This window comes from Gorilla gorilla, chromosome 11 (genome assembly GCF_029281585.2).
Source record: "Gorilla gorilla gorilla isolate KB3781 chromosome 11, NHGRI_mGorGor1-v2.1_pri, whole genome shotgun sequence".
In the NCBI taxonomy this organism is placed as follows: domain Eukaryota; kingdom Metazoa; phylum Chordata; class Mammalia; order Primates; family Hominidae; genus Gorilla; species Gorilla gorilla.
Window position 1 is genome coordinate 129,864,895 of NC_073235.2, and position 23,917 is coordinate 129,888,811.

Below are 23,917 nucleotides of genomic sequence, written 5' to 3' on the forward strand. Positions count from 1 at the left end.
TGACTCACTTGATTTTACCTTGTGAAAGTAAACTTTAACTTTTCAGATACTTGTTATTTTTACACTTTAAAAAGTTGATTTGGGTGATAATGTGGCATAGGAAATTTCATTTCCAAGGATGAGCAGATGTTTTTACAAATGTTATCATTGAGATTGTGATTGGAAATTAACGGTCACATAAATATTTATATATGTTACATGAAAAGAATTTTAGAACCTATGGTCACACATAATCCAAGTTTTCCCTATTTAAATGAAGACATTGCAGACATTATAGGTGAAACTAAAGCCCTCTCTGACACCCCCATACCTCTCCCCATTTCCTTGTCTTCCAAGAGGTGTCCACTTTCACCACTTTCATATTTCATGTTGTTTTCCAAACATTGTCCATGAATTTACACACACACATATGAACCCACAAACATATATGTATGTTTTTGTTGACCTTTTAACATAAATGATACTGTGCTGTATTCCTTTGCAACCTGTAGACCAGTCCATGTCAGTATTTAAGATCCTCCTGTTTTTCTTTTTACTTTGTTGCATAGTATTTCACAATATGCCAAAGTTAATTGAACCATTTCCCTATCAGTTTACATTTAGATTATTCACTGTTTCACATTCTAAAGGACATTTGTAATCCGTGTAATCTGTTTGTGTAGCTGGTTCTAACAAAAATGCACTTTGCATACATTAGGAATTCCCAGCCCAGGTATTTAAATGCTACTAGGCATGATAGATAAAACTCAGTGGGGATTATCTACCAGCTTTAACCAGGACAAATAAATCCAAAAAAGCAAAATCCTAAAGGAAATGTATGTTGTGGGGAAGCCTGGAGGAGAGATCCAGAGCAGGGCTTGCACATGTTTCTGAATTTAGAAGAACAGGAATGAGATTGGGAAGGGGTGGAAGAATTGTACTTACGTAAGGATCAGCATGAAAAAGTAATGCTTGGGGACCATGCAAACTCTAGTTATACCATTTTCAATTCTGTTGTTACATTCCTTTGTTATTTTTACATGTAAACTTTTCTGTTTTGAGTTTGGCCAAATCTTGGTGACTTCTTGCTGAAATTAATCCATTTGTATTGTTTTTCTCATCACTTGAAGTAAGTCTTTCATTAAAAAGTTTTCAGGATTATCATTTCCAGTGTACCTGCTGGGTTAGAGAGAAAATATGCCAGTAAAATAATGAAATGTGCCTTCATCTTGTAGAAAAAGGAATCACAACGTTCACGGATAATCGGGCAATGTGCACCAACATGGCTCCCTTCACAGAGAAACTCTGCTGTTGGGCAAGGCTGTTGACCACTCTAAGCCTCAGTTTTCTCATGTGTAAAATGAGAGTTGAAACCCCAATGGGGCCAGCAGGTGAAGTAAGGAGTAAGGCAATGGGGTAAGAGAGACTCTTCAGAGCCTAGTTGTTAGCATGCTAGAATTCAAGCCCAGTTGTGCCAGCATCACTTCAAGAGAGAAGTTGGGAATCCAGTTTTTATTAGAAACTTCTCAAATTCTAAATATTAGCAACTAAGCCAAAACTTTACAAAAACATAGTGTGGGCCAAACAATGTATAAGTGAGAGCTAAATGTAACTTTGGAGCCATTATATTTTATTATTTTTGTTCTACTCCAGTTAAGGATGTGTTTCGCTCTAATTTATTCAGTTTTACTTTAGCATTTCTCAAAACAGGGAAATAGCAGTGGTGTTGACTCTACATGCTAAGTTTGTTTAGACGGGGTGGAACTGTCCACCCACACAATTTGGACTGATGTGCCGAGAATTAAATACCTCTACTACTTTGCACAGGCATCCAGTTCCAGGCTGGCTGCCCAGCGCATCCCCAGGTTTTATAGCTGTCAGGGCCCAGCTCACCCACTTGAAATAGGGAGGTACCTTGTTGTTGTCTCAGGCAATAGACCTGGGAGTGGAGGTATAGAAAGCCCCTTCTTTGATTTCTGGATAAGGTGATGTTCGCACATTAAGATATCATGGTTTATCCTTCTTCTTGCCTTAGCATTCCAGACAGGGCAGCAATATGAGAAGCAAATGTCAAAACGTGAAAAACACCTACATTTGGGGAGGATGCTTTCTCACCGGGCTTCATTTTCAAATTTAAGCACTTTCAGTTAAATTAGAAAACAAAAAGTAATGGAACAGACACCAACTTATCTATCCCTGAGATTAAGCAAGTATTAATATACTTTGACTTGTTTGTTCTCAGATTTCTACCTTTAGGGAAAAAAAAAATCTGAATACAGAAAGTCATACACACATTCTTTACTCCCTCTTCCATCCCAAAAAGTTTATGTATGTAATTTCCCTGCACAGTTTTGTGTGTGTGTGTGTGTGTGTGTGTCCTCTGTAAAAAATAGGTATTATTGTTTTGTGGTCTTTCATATGTGATAAATAGTTTCACATTACACGTATCTATTGGAGCTTGCTTTTTATCACTCCATATTATGTTTTTGGATTTTATCCATGTTGGTACATATAGATATGATGTATTTGTAGTAATAGCTGCTGCATAGTATCTAGTTATATAAAGTATGATTCATTTTTCCATCTCCCTAAACAAAGTAAGCTTGTCTTTATATTTTCATTTTATAAAGTTGCAATGCATATTTTGGTATATGCACCACTGTGACAACTAGAATTTGAATTCCTAAGTGGTTCATAGAGAAAACAAATTTAAATATATTAGGAATTGACAAGTTCGTCTGCAAAAGGGTTGTGCCAACAATGTACCAGAGTGCCTGTTTCCCTATGTCTTTGGCAAAGCTTGGTGTGCTTAGATGTTAACGGTGTGAAATGAGATCTTGTTTTGACTAGTGAGTTTGTAAACTTTTTTCTTTTTTAATTGGCCCTTTATATTTCCCTCAGTGTGAACTGCATAGTACAACTTTCTGTCTGTCTATCTATTATGACTTTGCCTTTTTGTTGCTAATTAATTAGAAGTTATTTATATATTTGGATACAAAACTTTTGTCATTAAAGTGTATAGCAAATATTTTATTCCAATCTTTGGTTTATCTTTGAGTTATTGGTGCCTTAATGTATAATACTGTTTTCACTATAATCTCAAACTGATTTTGTTTTGACGTTTTGTCTTTTGTACCTTGTCAAAATTTTTTTTTCCTTTCCTGGGATTATAGGAATGTTCTCCTACATTTAAAAAAAGTTTCATAGTTTAACTCTTTTACAGTTAGATCTCTTAATCCTGTAATTATTTTATGAATTATGAGATCTACTTTTATCTTTTTCCATGTAGATGACAAATCGTCCCAACATTTTCAATCAAATAGTATATTCTTTCCTTCTTTTTTTTTTATTTTATTATTATTATACTTTAAGTTTTAGGGTACATGTGCACAATGTGCAGGTTAGTTACATATGTATACATGTGCCATGCTGGTGTGCTGCACCCATTAACTCGTCATTTAGCATTAGGTATATCTCCTAAAGCTATCCCTCCCCCCTCCCCCCACCCCACAACAGTCCCCAGAGTGTGATGTTCCCCTTCCTGTGTCCATGTGTTCTCATTGTTCAATTCCCACCTATGAGTGAGAATATGCGGTGTTTGGTTTTTTGTTCTTGCGATAGTTTACTGAGAATGATGATTTCCAATTTCATCCATGTCCCTACAAAGGACATGAACTCATCATTTTTTATGGCTGCATAGTATTCCATGGTGTATATGTGCCACATTTTCTTAATCCAGTCTATCGTTGTTGGATATTTGGGTTGGTTCCAAGTCTTTGCTATTGTGAATAGTGCCGCAATAAACATATGTGTGCATGTGTCTTTATAGCAGCATGATTTATAGTCCTTTGGGTATATACCCAGTAATGGGATGGCTGAGTCAAATGGTATTTCTAGTTCTAGATCCCTGAGGAATCGCCACACTGACTTCCACAATGATTGAACTAGTTTACAGTCCCACCAACAGTGTAAAAGTGTTCCTATTTCTCCACATCCTCTCCAGCACCTGTTGTTTCCTGACTTTTTAATGATTGCCATTCTAACTGGTGAGAGATGGTATCTCATTGTGGTTTTGATTTGCATTTCTATGATAGCCAGTGATGGTGAGCATTTTTTCATGTGTTTTTTTGGCTGCATAAATGTCTTCTTTTGAGAAGTGTCTGTTCATGTCCTTCGCCCGCGTTTTGTTGGGGTTGTTTGTTTTTTTCTTGTAAATTTGTTTGAGTTCATTGTAGATTCTAATGTTTTGCAGTGTTATAGCTGCAAACGTGTATACCATTCATATGTGGGTCTATTTGTAAACTCTCTATTCCATTGGTCCAATATTTTTTGTCCCTCCACCAATACCACACTGTTTTGATCACTATGTTTATATTAAATCTATGTCTGGTAGGACAAGTAGAAGATAGAACGGTTATCTCTGTTATTATTATTCTTTAAATTTATGACAGGTATTCTTTCCTCTTTGCTCTTCTGGCTGAATTTTAACATCTGCATGTCAAAGGTCCATCAAAGATTTCTGTGGGATGTTAATTGGTATTGCACTGAACATATAGGTAGGTTAACTGCTTGTTGTTGAAGTATAAACACATGGATGGTACACAGCAATGCTACTGATTTTTAATTTTTGATGTTGGGTCAAGCAATATTATTGAATTTTCTTATTATTTCTAACAGTTTGTAGATACTCTTAGTTTTTTTATGTAACTAGTCACATTGTCAGTGAATAGTTTTTCTTCCTTTCTAATCTTTATGCCTTTTTTCCCTTGTATTACTGTGCTGACCAGCTGTATTAATCTGTTTTCCTGCTACTGATAATGACATACCCAAGACTCGATAATTTATTAAGAAAAAGAGGTTTAATGGACTCACAGTTCTACGTGGCTGGGGAGGCCTCACAATCATGGCAAAAGAGCAAGGGACATCTTACATGGTGGCAGGCAAGAGGGAAAGAGAGCCAAATGAAAGGGGAAACCCCTTATAAAACATCAGATCTCATGAGCCTTATTCACTACCACAAGAAACCACCCCCATGATTCAACTGTCTCCCACCGAGTCCCTCCCACAACACATAGGAATTATGGGAGCTACAATTCAAGATGAGATTTGGGTGGGGACACAGCCAAACCATATCACCTGCACTTCAGGGCAATGCTAAATAAAAGCAGTAATAGTATATATTTTTGTCTCATTACTGAAGTTAAAGGAAATATTTTAACATTTTATTAAGTATGATTTTTTCTGTAGAGTTTTAATAATTCTCCTCAGCAGTTTAGGGAGTTTGACTCCCTAATATTACTGTCATTGTTCTACTTAATGACTGGATGTTAATGTTATCATTTATTTAGTCTGTATCTATTTTAAGAAAATCATACATTCTTTAGTCAGTCACAGTAGCAAATTAATTTATTTTTAAAATATTTAACTATCCTTGTATTGCTGTGGGATAAAGTCTAGTTAAAATGGCTCTTCTTAAAACATATACTATTATTAAATGTGGCACTAATATGGAAAAGTGAATTAACAAATGTAGCATTTAATGGCTTATCAGCTGAATACCCACATAAAGACCATTCGGGTCAAGGAACAGCACACTGCTAGCACCCAGAAGTCACCCTTGCATCTGTCTCAGCCACAATCCCCTTTCTTTTCCCTGAAAGAAACTAGAATCTGACTTCTAATAATCATTTCCTTGCTTTTTAAAATGGATTTATCATCTAAATACTTATTCCAAGTGCTGTATTTTGGTTCTGCCTGTTCTGAACTTTATGTATGTAGATTCACACGCTTTGAGATAGCGTACATAAATTCCTAGTGCCATGCTCAGGGTATAAATGTAGCTAACACAGGAGTGGGAGCCTGTGAGAGTCCACCTAAGACATACACACTGTGGCCATATGTTTGCTGACACCTCTAAACAGGAAAGTTGAGATGTTAAATAACTGATGTGTATGATGGAACAAAATCCACATGTGCGTTGTTTTCTGGAATGAAGCTCTTGGCGTCTGTCTTAGTCTGCTTGGGCTGCCATCACAAAATACCATAGACTGAGTGGCTTAAACAGGCACTTACTTCTCACAGTTCTGGAGGCTGGAAAGTCCAAGATCGGGGTGCCAAATTGTTACTGGTGGTGAATCCGTGTGGGTCTGCAGAAACCTCAGTTCTTGCCTCCTCTGAAGAAAGAATTCAACTGAGGGGCAAGAAAGCTGAAGGAGAGACCAAGGCAAGTTTTAGAGCAGGAGTGAAAGTTTATGAGAAAGCTTTACAGCAGGAATGAAAGGAAGGAAAGTACACTTGGAAGAGGGCCAAGCGGGCAACTTGAAAGGCAAGTGCCTCGTTTCACCTTTAACTTAGGCTTTTATACGTTGGCATACTTCTGGGGTCTAGGTTCCCTTCTCTCCTGATTCTTCCCTTGGGGTGGGCTGTCCGCATGCGCAGTGGCCTGCCGGCGCTTGAGAGGGGAGCATGCACAGTGTGTTCACTGGAGTTGTATACGTGTTCACTTGAGACATCCTTCCTTTACCCTTGGAATGTCCCTGGAAGGTCATATACCAGTTAAACTCTGCCATTTTGCCTCTTAATGTGCATGCTTGAGCCCACTCTCCCAACTCCTGAGATCTTATCGGGAAGATGCTGCTCACCACCTTCAGGTGTTTTCATTTCTTGGGAGACTGCCTTTCCCTGGCACTGGCTGCAACCAATTATTACTTTACAAAGACTGTTCAATAACCGCCTGACCATCATATGATAGTGGCCTGACATTCCTGATGAGGCGGGGGCCCTCTCCTGCCCTGCTCATGCCTGACTAGCTACCTGCAGTAACAAAATGTCTGGGTGCTGGTAAGGGCCCTCTTTCTGGCTTGCAGACTGCTGACCTCTCATTATATCCTCACAAGGTAGTTCGGCGGGGGTGGGTGGGGAGAAGGACAGAGAGAGAGCTACTGCTCTGGTTTCTTCTCCTCCTTCTTCTTCTTTGTCTTTGTCGTCTTCTTCCTCTTCCTCTTCCTCTTCTTCTTCATCATCATCTTCTTCTTCTTTCTTCGTCGTCTTCTTTTTCTTTATTTATTTTTTTTAGATGGAGTCTTGCTCTGTTGCCCAGGCTAAAGTGCAGTGGCACTATCTTGGTTCACTGCAACCTCTGCCTCCTGGATTCAAGCAATTCTCCTGCCTCACCCTTTTCAGTAGCTGGGACTTCAGGCACAGGCCGCCACACCCGGCTAATTTTTGTATTTTTAGTAGAGATGGGGTTTCACCATGTTGGCCAGGCTGATCTCAGACTCCTGACCTCAAGTGATCCACCCGCCTCTGCCTCCTAAAGGGCTGGGATTACAGGCGTGAGGCAGAGTGCCTGGCCCGGTTTCTTCTGATAAGGGCACAGATCCCATCATGAAGACCCCACCCTCGTGACCTCATCTAAACCTAATTACCTTCAGAGGCCCCACTTCCAAAGACCATTACCCTATGCTTACAGCTTCAACCTAGGAATTTAGAGGGATAGAAACTTTCAGTCCGTAACATTCTGCCCCTGGTCTCAAGATGTATTACAAACATAAAGAAGGCCTTAAAACTCTTTAACTGAAAAAATGAGTTAGAGCAAAGCTACTAAATGAAGCAGAGGAAGCTCGGTGGGTAAACTTAACCTGTGACAATCACAGTTTAAAATGTTAGTTTTAATATCATTTCTATAATAAAAATTCTCAGTGTTAGACATCAGTGGGAATTAGGAACTATTAATAAAAGCCTTTCGATACAACAGAAAACTCTTTGCTCTTCCTAGCATAAAGGATTAGACAGAAGCTTCACTTTATGGTGACGAAATAAGTACAAATCTGGTAAGAAAGCACCTTATTCCAGGTTCCACGTTGATCTCCCAAAATGTAAGTCCCTGGCTCTGCTTTTCTCAAAGTAGCCATGTCAGCCTTTCCATTCTTCCAGGTGTTCCTCATGTAAATGCTAATTAGGGCCTCCGATTTCAGGTCCATTTCCTAACTGAGACTAAATTAAATTCTATTACTGCGATAGTTTTCAACATCACACACCTACAAAACTTCGGGTAAACATCTGTGTCCATGCTATACAATAGAAATATAATGTGAGCCATGACTACAAGCCTCATATGTCATTTTAAATTTAATATTTTCTAGTAGCCACATTAAAAAATAGAGATGGATGAAACTAATTTTAATATGTTTTATTTATACCAATACATCTGTAATATTATCATTTTAATATGTAATCATTATTGAAAACATTAATGAGATATTTTACAGACTTTTTTCCTATTAAGTCTTCAGGGTCTGGTGTGTATTTTGTACTTGCTTCCAGAACATCTCAATTCAAATGAGCCACATTTTCAAGCATCTATAGCCATATGTAGCCACTGTCCTGGACAGCATGTGTCTATGTAAGTGGCATCCAGAGGAGAGTAGGTGATACAATCCATCATGTCATTCTGTGGAGAGAATAGACTTTGTCTGATTATTTCCCATAAGAAATAAATACTTGTCAAAATGAAACACTTTAATTGAAGGCAAAAAATCAGGCTGAGTTGTGCCTAAATATCTGTGCATCTTTATCTCCAGAAAATTAGGATAGTTGGCCTTGGCTGCAATGTTTAAATCTATACAAATTAGCATTGTAATTTGACGAGCATTGTAATTTTGTAAGTTATGTACAGGAAAAATTGAAAACACATCACAAAACAGAAAATAATTGGAAAAAGGAATGGGGCAAGGGAAATATATTGAAAACCAACACACCACACCTTTCATTTTAAACTAGAAATCAAATTATCACTAGCATCCAGACAGGTAAGAGGTTTAGTATTACATTGGCCAAGTAAATTCCAAAAAGGTCTCTCTTTTTCTTGTCTGAAAATGATGACAACATATTTATAGCAGACAAAAGTGCTCCATATAGTGCCGGGTACAGAATGCGTATCCAGCGTTTTTAGTCTAGCGATTATTATTATTATTATTATTATTATTATTATTATTATTATTATTATTTTGAGATGGCGTCTTGCTCTGTCACCCAGGTTGGAGTGCAGTGGCACAATCTTGGCTCACTGCAAGCTCCACCTCCCAGGTTCAAGTGATCCTCCTGCCTCAGCCTCCCGAGTAGCTGGGATTACAGGCACCTGCCACTACGCCTGCCTAATTTTTGTATTTTTAGAAGAGACGGGGTCTCACCATGTTGGTCAGGCTGGTCTTGAACTCCTGACCCGAAGTGATCCACCCACCTTGGCCTCCCAGAGTGTTGGGATTACAGGCGTGAGCCCCTGCACCTGGCCTAGCAACTATTATTTTATTATCATTACTATTCAATGCCAGACGCTAAGATAGAAGACATAGGCACTGGGCTAGGTGCTGGGACTCATTGGTAAACAAAATAGTCTGAATCTCCAGCCATGATGGAGTTAGAAGGCAGCAGCCCAGTGAAGAGACAAATGTGTAACATCAGATTGTGGTGCTGCAGGAGAGGATGGGGTGTGGTGGTGGAGAAGGAGACTTTTTAACATTTGGTAGAGGTGGTCAGGGAAGCAGACTGAGGCTGGACGTGATGACAACCTTGTGAAGCACTGAGGGATGTGGTCCAGGACAGGGACTCTCAGAAGTAGAGAGAGGCCAGACACTGCCAATTTTACCACTCCTGTGTTGTCAAAGAATAAAACCAGGCCAGGCACAGTGGCTCACCCCTGTAATCCCAGCACTTTGGGAGGCCAAGGTGGGCGGATCACCTGAGGTCAGGTGTTCGAAACTAGCCTGGCCAAAATGGTGACACCCCGTCTCTACTAAAAGTACAAAATTAGCCGGGCATGGCGGCAGGCGCCTGTAAACCTAGCTACTCAGAAGGCCAAGGCAGGAGAATCGCTTGAACCTGGGAGGCAAAAGTTGCAGTGAGCTGAGATCATGCCATTGCATTCCAGCCTGGGTGACAGAGCAAGACTCCATCTCAAAAAATGAAATAAAAAAAAACCAAGAAAAACAGAGCTTTTGAAATAAAGAAATAACATGAAATTTTAAAAGCTGAGTTTATTTGCTGATCACAAAGGGAATTCCTGGCCCTGAAGGAATATGCTGAGTATTTTGGTACAGGTGAGGTGGGGGGTGGGACACAGGGAGTCAGGGTACCACAGAGGAGGTGGGTCTGTCATGATTATGCTAATTGAGGATTGAGCATTGCTGGATGAATAGGGTGCAATAAGTCCACAGGCCTCTACATGGCTGTCTATGGTATAATTTTAATGTTCATGTTTAACAAATCAAAATTTTAGCAAAAGAGATATAATGCAGTGTTTTTATGCTATTCCCAAGACATTTGCAGTAGTAATGAAATGACAGTGTGGTTTGGGAATCAGCCCACATATAAAATAGTGTGATGGAAACATTCTTCTTTCATTCCTGTTGACATATCTCTGCCCGTCTTTCTTCAGTCTCATTGGGACATATAAAATAGTGTGATGGAAACATTCTTCTTTCATTCCTGTTGACATATCTCTGCCCGTCTTTCTTCAGTCTCATTGGGATAGGTGTGAATTTGCCAAATGTGGCTGTGAAGCCCACAGCAAGAATGCCAAGCTAGGCCCAAGAGCCCTTATCCCACCTGACACAGGACCAGGCCAGAGGGGACTTTAGCACAGAGAAAGATGAAACCCAGTTAAGGATCTGGAAGAAGTGAGGAGCTCCTCAGATGAAGAGGAGTGGAAGAGAACCAGTCTAGATCAACATGGCAATTGCTCAGTCTGTCCCAGTTAATTGATTTGGTGCCATTAATTTGATAATCATTTATGTACATATGGAAGGTTAAAAATCCACCCCACTTCTAGTGCTTAGTACATACAATATCAGACTATCAAAAATGTTTCTTGAATCTTCCTAGGGTATAAAAATAAATATTTCCACATACCGTGGTTGGTTGGTATTGTATGTGTATGATATGAGTGTGTACATATAAATTTGCACACACATGTATATTTAAATAATTTATATTCTCAGCATTTTGGTATTAATTATTGCAGTGAGATCATGACTTTAAAACTCGTAACCTTCAGAGCTATTTGAAACACAGCCATATAAAAATCTTTTAATTTTCCAGCAGTAGTTTTAGGGTAAGTTAGGAGTTTTCCATGTTTAATCTTTAAGATCCATGTTTGTTAATTAGATTGTCTCTCCAAACTGGTTTCTTAGAGAAGTGATCCCAGTGTTTAAAAGTGAGTTCAAGTGTATTTAGAAACTTTGAGAGATTTGTCGTTATGTAGACAAAACAGTCAGGTCATTGGATTTTTTTCCCACCGGGATATTTTGGTTGTTACATGAACTTCTCAAGGAAAAAAGTTCCACAAGTGGGAAGTTGGCAAATCTGCAATATTCTTTCTCTGTATCAAATGACGAAGTTTGTCTGGAGAGACCCAAGGCAACAAGGCCAGATATTTATTTTCTTTGTTGAACCAGGATGATAGGATAATTTTATGCTGTTTGTTTATGCTGATATTGGGAAAGCTAAAGAATTTGCATGCTGGCTTTAAAAAAAAGTTATATGTGCTGTACAATATTTGGAAAAAGTCTACAAGTATGAAAAGAAACATAAAAATTGAAACTATTTATAATCATATTACCCAAAGAGGATTACTGCTAACATGTTAGTCTATTTCCTTCCAGATTTTTTTTTTCTCCACTCTGCTTTTTCCTCCTAACAACAGACTGGTGAAAAATTTTGTGTTATTTATTTTTCTTTCCTTTTTTTTTTTTTTTTTTGAGATGGAGTCTTGCTCTGTTGCCCAGTCTGGAGTGTAGTGGCACAATCTAGGCTCACTGAAAGCTCCGCCTCCCGGGTTCACACCGTTCTCCTGCCTCAGCCTCCTGAGTAGCTGGGACTACAGGCGCCTGCCACCACACCCGGCTAATTTTTTTTTTTTCGTATTTTTAATAGAGACAGGGTTTCACTGTGTTAGCCAGGATGGTCTCGATCTCCTGACCTCATGATCCGCCCGCCTTGGCCTCCCAAAGTGCTGGGATTACAGGCTTAAGCCACCTCACCTGGCCTATTTTTCTAAATATAATTTTTAAGTGTCTATAGAGAACTTTATTGTAGACTGGTGCCATAAGTTACTTAAGTAATGCCCTCTTATTGAACATTTTGATCATTTCCAATTATGTATTTAGAAATACAGTAGTCGTCCCTTATCTGCTATTTTGCTATTTGAGGTTTTAGTTACCTGTGGTCAATGGGTTCCAAAATATTCAGTAGAAAATTTCAGAAATAAACGATTCATAAGTTTTAAATTGTGCGCCGTTCTGAGTAGCATGATGAAATCTCGCACCATCCTGCTGTGTCCCACTGGGGCATGAATCATCCTTTTTTCCAGCAGATGCACACTGTCTATGCTCCCTGCCCGCAAGTCACTGAGTGCCCTCTGGGTTATCAGAGTGACTGTCACAGTATTGCAATGCTTGTGTTCAAATAGCTCTTACTTTACTTAGCAATGGTTCCAAACACAAGACTTGTAATGTTGGCCATTGGGAAATGCCAAAGAAAAGCCATAAAGTGCATCCTTTAAGTGAAAAAGTGGAAGCTCTCAACTTAATAAGGAAAAGAAAAAATTGTATGCTGAGGTTGCTGAGATCTACGGTAAGAACAAATCTTCCATTCATGAAATTGTGAAGAAGGAAAAAGAAAATCGGGCCAGGCATGCTGACTCACACCTGGAATCTCAGCACTTTGGGAGGCCAGGGCAAAAAGTTCACTGTATTACCCAGGCCTAGGAGTTCAAGATCAGCCTGGGTAATACAATGAGACCTCTCTCTACCAAAAATTTAAAAATTAGCCGGGCATGGTGGCACGTGCCTGTAGTCTCAGCTACTCAGGAGGCTGAGGTGGGAGGATCGCTTGAGCCCTGCAGAGTGGAGGCTACAGCGAGCTGACAGCACACCACTTCACTCCAGCCTGGGCAACAGAGTGAGATCCATATCAAAAAAAGAAAAAGAAAAAAGAAATTTGTGTATACTATATATAGAGTTCCATACTCTCCGACGTTTATTAAAGTCATATTTTAAATGATTATGTATGCAGATGCTTTCTTAACAAATGTCTGATTTAGATGATGAGGTAATGTCATTTTTTTTTTTTTTTTTTTTTTTTTTTGAGACAGACTCACTCCATTGCCTAGGCTGGAGTGTAGTGGTATCATATCGGCTCACTGCAACTTCTGCCTCCCAGGTTCAAGCAATTCTCATGCCTTAGCCTCCTGAGTAGCTGGGATTACAGGCACACATCACCACATCCAGCTAATTTTTGTTTTTTTTGTTTTTGTATTTTTAGTAGAGACAGGGTTTCACCATGTTGGCCAGGCTAGTGTTGAACTCCCAACCTCAGGTGACCCACCCACCTCAGCCTCCCAAAGTGCTGGGTGTCATTCTTGATTTATAGGTGAGAGACTGATCCAATGATGTTCATCAAATTAGTAGAGAAAGTGGGCTTATAATTGGGATTTCCGGTTATAAGGATATTTGGTAGAGCCTTTTCCTTTAAAAAAATAAATCATCATTATTATTATTTTGAGACAGGGCCTCACTCTGAGGCCCAGGCTAGAGTACGGTGGTGCAATCTTGGCTCACTGCAGCCTCAACCTCCCAGGCTCAAGCAATCCTCCCTCCTCAACCTTCCAAGTAGCTGGGACTACAGATGCATGCCACCACACCTGGCTAATTTTTGTATTTTTTGTAGACTGGGGTTTCTCTATTTTGCCCAGGCTAGTCTTGAACTCGTGGGCTCAAGTGATAGGCCGGCCTCAGCCTCCCAAAGTGCTGGGTTTACAGGCATGAGACATCGTGCCTGGCCACAGCCCTTTCCAACCAAAAACTTCCCAGATAATTAAAAATGACTGTCAGATGCCACTGTATTTACCATTTAAGTAATTAAGTAATATATGAGATAAATTTGAGTTTTAAAATGATGAATGCTTCATGAGACTTAAAAAAAGCATCAATTAATTACTTTTATTTACTGAAATATTACTTGACTCTGCAATCTAAAAATAGTTTAACCTACTTCCATGTTGCTTCCCTTACTCAACTCCTTGAAGAAGTTTTCACGTCTCATCCATCTTTGTGGTTCCAGCTCTTAACATCACAGTTGGTATTTTATTAGATATCCAAACTAAAAAGTCAATAAAGAATTAGTAGTTCTTTAATCCTTTGACAGAAGAATAAAACGTTATTTTGGGACGAAACATTGAATGTTTCATTCATTCATTCAACAATGCAGCAAATACTTTTCCATATCTTACTATGTGAGGGGTACATTGCTACACGCTGGGAACAAAGGGAGATAAAACTCATGTGGTCCCTTCTGTCCTCATGGAGTATGCAATCAAGTGATGGGCTTAGATACGTGTGCAGAGAATAATAGTAAAATTATGCATGCTATAACAAGGTAAATATGGAAAAGCAAACTTTGAGTGGAGTTGAGAGGAGGAATAAGATTGATAAATGTACTGAACAGTGAACTCGCAGGCATTATATTAAGCAAATGCGTAAGTGCAACGGAGCCAGAAAGTATTATAGTAAGATTTCAGTGGCTTGAAAACATTGTTTATCTGCAAAGTAAAGTGCTTAAAACTGTTGGTAATGAACTCAGAAAGCAACAAGTAGAGTTACTGGGCGGTGCGGTGCTTTTACTGTCTTCTACTTTATGCCCCAGATCAAGCCCTTGTAAGCGATTAGTAGCAGTGCTTCAAGATTTACAGACACGGACTAGATTCTTATTTTGCCATCTTACGCAAAAGCAGATCAGCAATCCTTTCCAAAAAGCAATAAAAACTGAGAACAGGGCAGCCTCTGAAATCTTACGAGATGAGGTTCCAACTGATTGGAAGCAAGACCGCGTGTCCCACGCAGGTGCCAGTGCTCTCTAATTGCTGCAGAAAGGCAGAAGACTGAGATGTGGATTTATTGAGTACTGTCTGTGCCTGGGACTGTGCCCACGAAACCGTGCAGAGCTTCTACTCGCTGTGACCTGCTCAGGCCTTTCAGAGACGGAACATTCAGAGCCCATGTGACCTGAATGAGCAGCATCCCCACACCCTGCAAGGGCAGTCATGCAGGCAAGGACATCTGAGGCACCCTGGGATCTAAAAGAGGCAGTGCCCGGCAGCAGTAAGAACCCTTCATCATGGTCCAGAAGAAAGACACTGTTGTGACAGTTTTGGGCAAGTCACTAAAATTCCAAGGCCACTCAGATTCAAATTCAGTTTCTGTTTCCTGAATCACAAGATGTGGCACATAAAATCTTCCCCTCCTATCTCCTGAACAATACAATCGCACATTTTACACACAGTCAAGCATTCCACAAATGCCAAGTATTACTGAGACAGGAATGAGATTCAATATCAGAAAAGCAATAGTCCAAATGTTTTTTATACTCATTTAATTCTCCTTTTATTTTGTGACCTAGTATCAACTTCCTGGAATGCACTAAGGAGTTTCTTGTTTTTGAAAATATTATTCAGTGCATTCTTTGCTGCTGGTATTTTCTAATAACATTATTTGAAACATCAGCAGAAATGGCATCCTCCCTTAGGACTATCCCGATTAAAAAATGAGCAGAGTATTTACCTTACAGCATCCTGTGTAAATACTGACGCTAAAACTCAGCCAGTGATTTCATCACTTTTGTGATGACTTTATCAGGTACCTCAATGAAAATACCTGTTAATAGAGAAAAAATACCTGGTACAGAGATATTTCTGGGTAACATTTAATATTAATAATTTCTGCCTTTCTTGTCTTTAAAATAGAGAACTCTTTGACATGTATCTAAAAGAGAAGGCATGGAACCAGCTTTGGTACACAGCCTCGCTCAAATTCCATTAATGCGTAGTTGGCTGCATCAGGGTCGGCAGTATAAATTCATTTTGTGCACATTTACTGAGCACTTATGTGTGATGCACTCTTTTACAGAAACTCTTGAAATATCCTTCAGAGGATGAATCCTTGTGAAGTTTCAAAATGTAGCCACTGCAACTAATTATTAGATTGAACATAACTATTCTTTATACACAGATCTTTTTTCCCTAACTATACATGTAATGCGTGTCATTTGTGAATATTTGAGATATATAGATAAAAGTAAAAACAAAACTATAAAACAAAAATAACTCCTCGTATTAGAACCTGGGGATAACCAGTGAGAATATTTTGGTATATTTGCATAAAAGTGAGATCATATGGCATATGGTATTACATATCCGGCTTTTTTGACATTATATTGTATTTTCTCACATCAGTAAATATCCCTTAAAAATGAATGCATAATATTTGATGATGCTTATATACCATAATTTAACTTAAAGTTTTTATGTTTTTAACAAGGCTATGATGATTTTTGCCTACATATCTGATTTTTTAATGACGGACATATAGTAGAATTATTAATTAGAGTAATGGGTATAATTTTTTTATACTGCAAGTTCTCCTTTCCAAATAATAGACACAGTTTTAATACTAATGAGCAAAAACATAAATAAAATCACCCTAAATTCTATCTTGTAAATATAACTAGAATTAACATTTTGATGTATATCTATCTTTTCTTATTTAATCTAAAATATGATTTCCCATAAATTGAAGATCTAATTTTTAAAAAATTTCCCCCAAATAGCCAATTTTCTCAGCATTACTTCTAGAATAACCTACTGCTGATTCCCTGTTGATTTGTCTCAGCTCTTACCAAAAATGAACCATAGGAATATCTTGGCCACAAATAAATATGGAATTTACCAGTTATTTTCCTTGTTTATTGGCCAGGAGTCAGCCAAATGTTTGATAGATTTAAAGCCTCCAGCCACAATCAGCTCACCACTTCTGTGCCCCTCCACCCACTCATGACAGCTATGAATCTGGAATGAGGTGAGTTCAGAGACCTCCCATTCATGAACACCATAAAACATGCACATTGGCTCAAGATCATTCACTCATTGGAAGAGAATTTTGAGTCAGTGCATCAAAGAGCAATGTCCTCTTTTTCTAGACCACTCTACTCATCCCATCCCCTCCTGATTCTCTCATTCATTTTTAATGACCTCCCAGCAGGGGATATTTGTGAATAAAACCTATTAGATTTTTTTCTAAGTTTCTTAAAGGCTCATCTGGCTTAAACCATGCATCAAAATTAAAACTAAATTGACTTCCTTATATCAAGTTGAGCAGTAGCTTGATAAACATTATAGTGCATTATAATCTCAGAAATAGATTATATAATAGCTATGTTATTATCTCAGAAGCAAATATAATGGGAAAAAACAGATTTGTAATAAAGGCCTTAACACCCACAATTATTGGGGAAAATGTTAACAATTTTAATCAGCCTCTATTGAAACAGAATATCATTCAAACCCCTCTTGAGCTATCACACATATATCCAATTCAAGAATTATTTAGTTACACAAATTAACATTTGCAATGTGTTTAATATGTTCTGATATAAAACCAGAAGACTAATACCAACTACTCTAACATCTACTAACATACTGTAAATGATTTACTTAGGACTCTGTTTTAATAAAGTTCACCTTCACAAAGCAGCATTTAGAGAAGCTTCCCCAAAGTCAGACTTGTTTTTACATGTGAAACTGCTATGCTTTTTCAATTGGATAAATCATTGAATTGATCTAAATAGAGTGGGCTGATCTATGTTGTTATAAGCTCTTTTTGGCCTCTAATTTTCCTGTTTATTCAAAGTAAAGAAGGACAGTACTTTTTGTTTCTAAGATCAGAATGGTAGTTCCTCACTTTATAAGCAAATTGAAAATGATTACGTTCTTCAGGGCCACCATAGCAAACCATGTCCCATAAGAGATGACCTCCCACACTCTCACTCTGGGGCCTCCGGGAGAAGGAGGAACAAGCTATGGTTAGAATAAAACTAAGGGATGATTAATTCCCATTTTGAAAAATAAATTAGAAAAAAGAAATGGTGCTCAGGGATATGTAAAATCCCAAGGAGCAGTGCAGACCAGAACCAGAGACCAGAACAAGGTGGTGGATGGAAACGAGGAAAATACAAATCAGAGGGCTCATTGGAATTGCATTTGACTTAAGACTTTAGGTCAGACCGGGCATTAGGGGGCATACAGGTAGAAGATTGACTCAAACTTGGTGGAGTTACTAAACTTGGCCAAAAGGACTCCAAACCAAGATGAGATAGTATGTCCAAGGTCAACAGGCAGGCTTATGGAAGCCATGGACACCAGAAAACAGAGTGACATGGATATCTGCTACTTTCCCCTGACAATTATTCTTTCCTACTTCTGGTGGTAGCACATCAGTTTCACTTGAGAGAACTACTCTCTCCTCCTTGCTTGTCAGTCCCTTAGTCAAAAGATTGGGCACAGGACCTAAGCCAAGCCAGTCAAGTGCCCTCTCCCAGGAATTTAAATCTTCAACTGAGAGTGCAAGGAGGTTATTCATCCTGACAGCAGCGCCTTGCAAAAACTCTCCATCAGTTCTTGTACCTTGATTCTCACAACAGCCCTGGGGCTGTTTTTTTCTGAGTTGTGTTTATTTAACTTTTCTTCAATTTCTATGTGCTGCCCCCATGTCATTCCAACAAATTCCTTTTTGATCATTGCATTAGCCTAAATCACTTCTGTTGCTTGCCACCTCAAAACCCTGGCAAGACATCAGGAATCCAGACAATAGTCTGGCCAGCAGAACTGGTGGTTCAGCAACCTTCTACCTCAGCCAAGAAGCCTCTTATATGAACAAGTGAGGAGAGAAGTACCCTCAGGATCAACAAATGCAGACCAGCAAGTACACATGGGTGAACCCTGGCTAGGAAACTCATCTGGCAGTTACCCAAGATGGACAAGGGAATGTGGAGACTGAGTTGCTGGTTAATTATTGCTTATCAGCAAACTGTGAGGCACTTCAACTTTTGCAGACGTATGAGTGTCAGCCCTGGTAAAATTAAGATTGACTCAATCAGTCTCTAAAAGAAATGATAACTATTGAAATATCAGTCCTTCTTAGGTGACCTTGAGTGCCAGCTTGGTTTCAGCTTCTGCCTTGCTCATTGATGCCCCTCAAAAAGTGATAAGTCTTATATTTTGTACCAAGAAAGATCTGGTCAATATTTTTGCTATGCTACTACATTTTGGTATTCACTTCCAAGTCTTTCTTTATTAATATATCCTTTTACTTTTTGGGGATCACGTTTCCTTTTCCACCAGCAATAACTTAAAATGTTACTTTACTGTTTCAAATTACTCAAAATATAAAATAGTGAGGTATCAAGTTAATAAAACATAATAACAAAATTTGATTATGCTTAAAGTTCATACCCGAACCAGATAAACCAAATAGAGCATTTTAAATATATAGCAAGACTCATCTTTTTTTCATTATGCGCATTTTAGAAAAATTCTCTCTAAACTTGTGTATACATTCTTGACCCCTCCTTTGCATGGCTGCCTCACTGGCCTTTTTTTTTTTTTTTTTTTTGAGATGGAGTCTCACTCTGTCGCCCAGGCTGGAGTGCAGTGGTGCGAACTTGGCTCACTGCAAGCTCCGCCTCCCAGGTTCACGCCATTCTCCTTTCTCAGCCTCCCGAATAGCTGGGACTACAGGCGCCCGCCACACGCCCGGCTAATTTTTTGTATTTTTAGTGGAGACGGGGTTTCACCGTGTCAGCCAGGATGGTCTCGATCTCCTGACCTCATGATCTGCCCTCCTTGGCCTCCCAAAGTGCTGGGATTACAAGCGTGAGCCACCGCGCCCAGCCCTCACTGGACTTTTGGCATTAGGTTGCAATTCTTTTCTTAGGAGTGGATTCAGTCAGCCAAATTGTAAAAAGCAGAAATCTTCTGGCCAAGTGCAAGGTCTGATCAAACAAAGGATGGGTGGTTTGAGGTGCTTTGACACAGGGCTTTTGGCAGTTACCCCAAGTGTGAGTGCACAGTGCTGCTAGACAACATGCCAAGATCAGATAAAATCTCTACATGGACCAGTTACCTTTTAGCTGTATGAGAAGAAGGGCAATTGTACATGTTGTTCTTGCTCTTGAATATAGGTAAGCTAGTCATTACTACTAAAAAAGCAATGACAACTGTAGGTTTAAGATAGTGTGTTCGTCTTCATATATAAAGAGAATATCTATTTCATTTGTTATATAGTCCACTGATTTTCCCCTACTCCCATCACCATGTAGCTATTTGGTGTAATTATAATCACCACAGAAGAGAGAAAACATTCCTTGTCAATAGGGAAGAAGTAAAAAGAGAACTGAAATTCTGAAGGAAAGCCTTAGACTACTGGTTTTCAAACTTCAGTGTGCATGAGAGGGAGCGTATTTGAAAATGCAGATTTCCTGGCAAAATCCTCAGGGATTCTGGCTCAATAAGTCTATGGTGTGGCCTGGAAACCTGCAGTTGTAACATCTCAGTTCATTCTGATGCAAATGGTCCTTGGAACTCTCATGTGAAAACATTGCCTCAGACTGAGGAAGAAGAGGGAACTCCTGCCTCTCTCTGGGCATCACCCTCTTGGACCTGGAATTCTAGACCTGTGGGCTACTGGAAGTGTCCAGATGATGAAGGAGTCAGCATCTCCTACAGGGAAGGAGAAATCAACAGCATGGGAATGGACAGTAATTTGTTAACTAGAATAGCTGGTTGTGTGTTAGTCATGCCTTCTGTTTCTAAAGATTTGCCCCTCACACTTGGGGTGGTGGTTGGAGAACGGGAGATTATTTGATTTGGTTGGATTTTTTGTATACTTTCAGGCTTCTATCATGCCCTCTATCACAGCACTGTCGAATAAGATAACGTGCATTACATAATGAGAAGTCAAAGAAACCAAGAAAATAAAAATCAAACAGCTGTTGTGATGGTGTGATAATGATGAGTGTCCAATAATGAGGCTTATGATGACACCATTGTCTTGGATGTCCCACTGGGAATTAAGGGGAGACTCTGCTGTCACCCTTGCTGCACAAGGCCAATGTTGACAGTGGCATCATCATCTCTGCTCTCCCGAGGCCAGGCTAGTGTGGGGAACAGCTGACAGTGAGAGCAGCACAAAAGGAGTTTGAATTTGGTTGACCTGAAATTAGAGTTACAAAGTTCAGCCAGTGTCCTCTTCACAAGGAAGTTCTTCCCTTAGGCCAACCTTGGAGGATGCTGAGTTTGGTTTTATTAAGGGGGTAAGTAGGCTCCACCATCTGTAGATGTTAATAGGATTGGGATGCCATGAGGGAGAGTGTAGATCATCTGTTTTTGAGGGGGTATTCTATCACATTAAATGTTCTTGTTTCAGGACAGGTGAAGAATAGAAAAGGTTTTTGTCTCCATCTGTTTAGGTTGCTCTAGTAAAACATCATAAATTGGGTGGCTTATAAATAACAGACATTTATTTCTCACAATTCTGGAGGCTGGGAATTGCAATATCAAGGCACCGGCAGATTTGGTGTCTGGTGAGGGCCTGTTTCCTAGTTCACAGATAACACTTTCTCATTGTGTCCTCACATGGTGGAAGGAGTGAGCAAATTCCCTTGGGACTCTTTAATAAGGGCACTGATCTGCTTCCTGGAACATTCAGTTAGAAAAGAGTTAGTTGAAATAGCTCCTCTTGATGGTGTTCTCCTCACTCATTACAGATTTTCCAGATATTTTTAGTACACATGATGAACAGTAATTCATTTCTTCTATCTTTGCATGCAGGAAGACACACTGTCTTTAAAAGTTTAAAGCACCCTACTCAGGATACTAGAGTAATTTTTCCATCTTCTTCAGGAATCTGGATTCCAGCAACCTTTCAGATATTGACTTACCAAGCAGCTGGACTGGGTCTTCTACAAACAGAAAATTGGAGGGAGGATGAGGGTGAGGATGGGGAGACACTGATAATCACACAGTTGTGACTAAGAAGAGAATGGTTGCTCCAGGGATGCCTCTGAATAGAAATTGACTTTGATGGTGTGATCATGGCAGGGGAGAAGTACAACAGCAGGGATGAGCTGTGTATGATCCAAATGGCTCTACAAGCTGGTGTGCACATATATAACTAGATGGGGTTTCTTGCAGGGGAGGAAGCTTGGGGCAAAGACCCAAGAAATTGAGTTTTCTGTAAGTATACACCCTTAACAATAGGATAAATAGGAAGTTAGTTCTTGAGGCAGGTCTCATAGATAATGGAAGTTATTTTAGGAATATGCAGGCTTATTGACCTCATTAGCCCATTGTCCCTTCCACAGTGGGAATTATAGCAATGCAGTAGAAGTTCTACCATTCCTGCTCCAGACAACCAACGCATGTATGTCCTAGCTCATGGTTTCTGCCAACTCAGCTTCCACATCATGGTTTCTATTCATTCATGTCTTCTCCTTCCAGAGTGTCTGCCTTCTACCTTCTCTCTGTTTATCTCAGCTTCCATTCCCACTACCAAGCATCTAATGCCCCATATCTCCAGAGGGAATAAGATTGGTCCAGCTGATCACTTCATCTTTGTCTTGATAGAGCTGTTGAGTCAGGGCATATCACAGCACAGTAGACTTGCCTGCTTTGGTCCAGTCAGCTGTACCCAAGAATACAGTTTATAACAAACAAACAGCAGCTCCCACTGTTTTGTTTTTATGAGGGCTAGAAGAACAACATCCCCGAACTACTCCTTTAAAAAAATTAAAATAAATGTTAGTAACTCCAGATATTTTCTGATTATTCTACTCCAGTAGAAAAGTATGTTAAACCCAAATCTAGCAACTCTTCTTTAGAGGAATCCTGGCTTCTTCACTACATTGTTAAAGGACTTTGTAAAAAAAAAAAAAATCACTTTTAGTATCAATATCAGAATTCTTTTTAAGTATCTGGAGTTACAAAGTGGTAACATTTGGACATTGTATCCTTTTTTCTAGGAGAGTTTTAGTCTGATCCGTTTATAAGCAGATATTTAACACTGAAAAAGGACCCCAAATAGTCTTTTTAAAGCTCAGCGAGCCATTGTGAGTCACTGGCTTAACACAAAATACTTTTACATAACCCAGGCCACCGAGAGGGATATCCGGTCAGGTCAGCTATTTTTAAAGCACTTCTCCCCCACTCCATCTCACGTAACAGAGTTACAGCAGTTTGCTTAGAAAACTGGCTCAGGTTCTGTGGCTCATGGAATCAAAACCCAAATGAAATGTTTTTAACTTGTTTAAAACTGGAACCATTTTCACTTAAATGTGCTACACTACCAAATCAATAACTTTCTGAATTAGACACACATATATGCAAGCAGAATATAACTTTTTCGCTGACATGTGTATGGTATTATGTGTTGGGCTTGCCATATCATTTCCTAATTCATTAACTCATTCAACAAATATTTATAAGGCACTTACTGTGTGCTAGGTGCTCTGTTATGGCTGAAGACATGAGACTGAGCATGATGGACCTGTCCTCACAGCTTCCAGTATAGTAAGAGTTATGGACCAAGAAATGGGCAATTGTAATGTCACATGATAGGACAGGGATGCAGTGACAGAGAATGCCTGCCGAGGGAGCATATAGAAGGGTGTCAGAAAACCCTTCCCAGCGAAAATGAATGTCCACACTGAGACTGAAATCTAGCCAGGAAGGATGGGAGGAGAGACTCTTCCATATACAGAAAACAGCCCATGTTGGCTTGGGATTCTGTTTGAGCACCAGAGAGAAGGTGAGTGTCTGGAGGGAGAGAGGCCAGGGGAGGAAGGAAAAGGGAGCTGGGGAGACAGGCAGGGCTCCATCCTGTAGGGTCATAAGAAGGAGTTTGACCTTGATCCTTAGAGGAATGGAGAGCACAGAAAAATCTTGAGCAGATCAGAAACATCATGAGATTTGTGCTTTGGAAAGAGACCCTGGTTGTGGTGTGGGAAATGGATTAGAGGTGAGCAAGAGAGGAGGTGGGTAGAACACAGAGAAGCA

At 39.5% G+C, this 23,917-nt stretch overlaps 1 protein-coding gene across 2 annotated transcripts in view; it reads left to right on the forward strand.

Moving 5' to 3' along the window:
• Positions 1 to 23,917, forward strand: part of COL4A3 (collagen type IV alpha 3 chain) — a 148,942-nt gene that overhangs the window by 985 nt on the left and 124,040 nt on the right. The window lies entirely within an intron of this gene.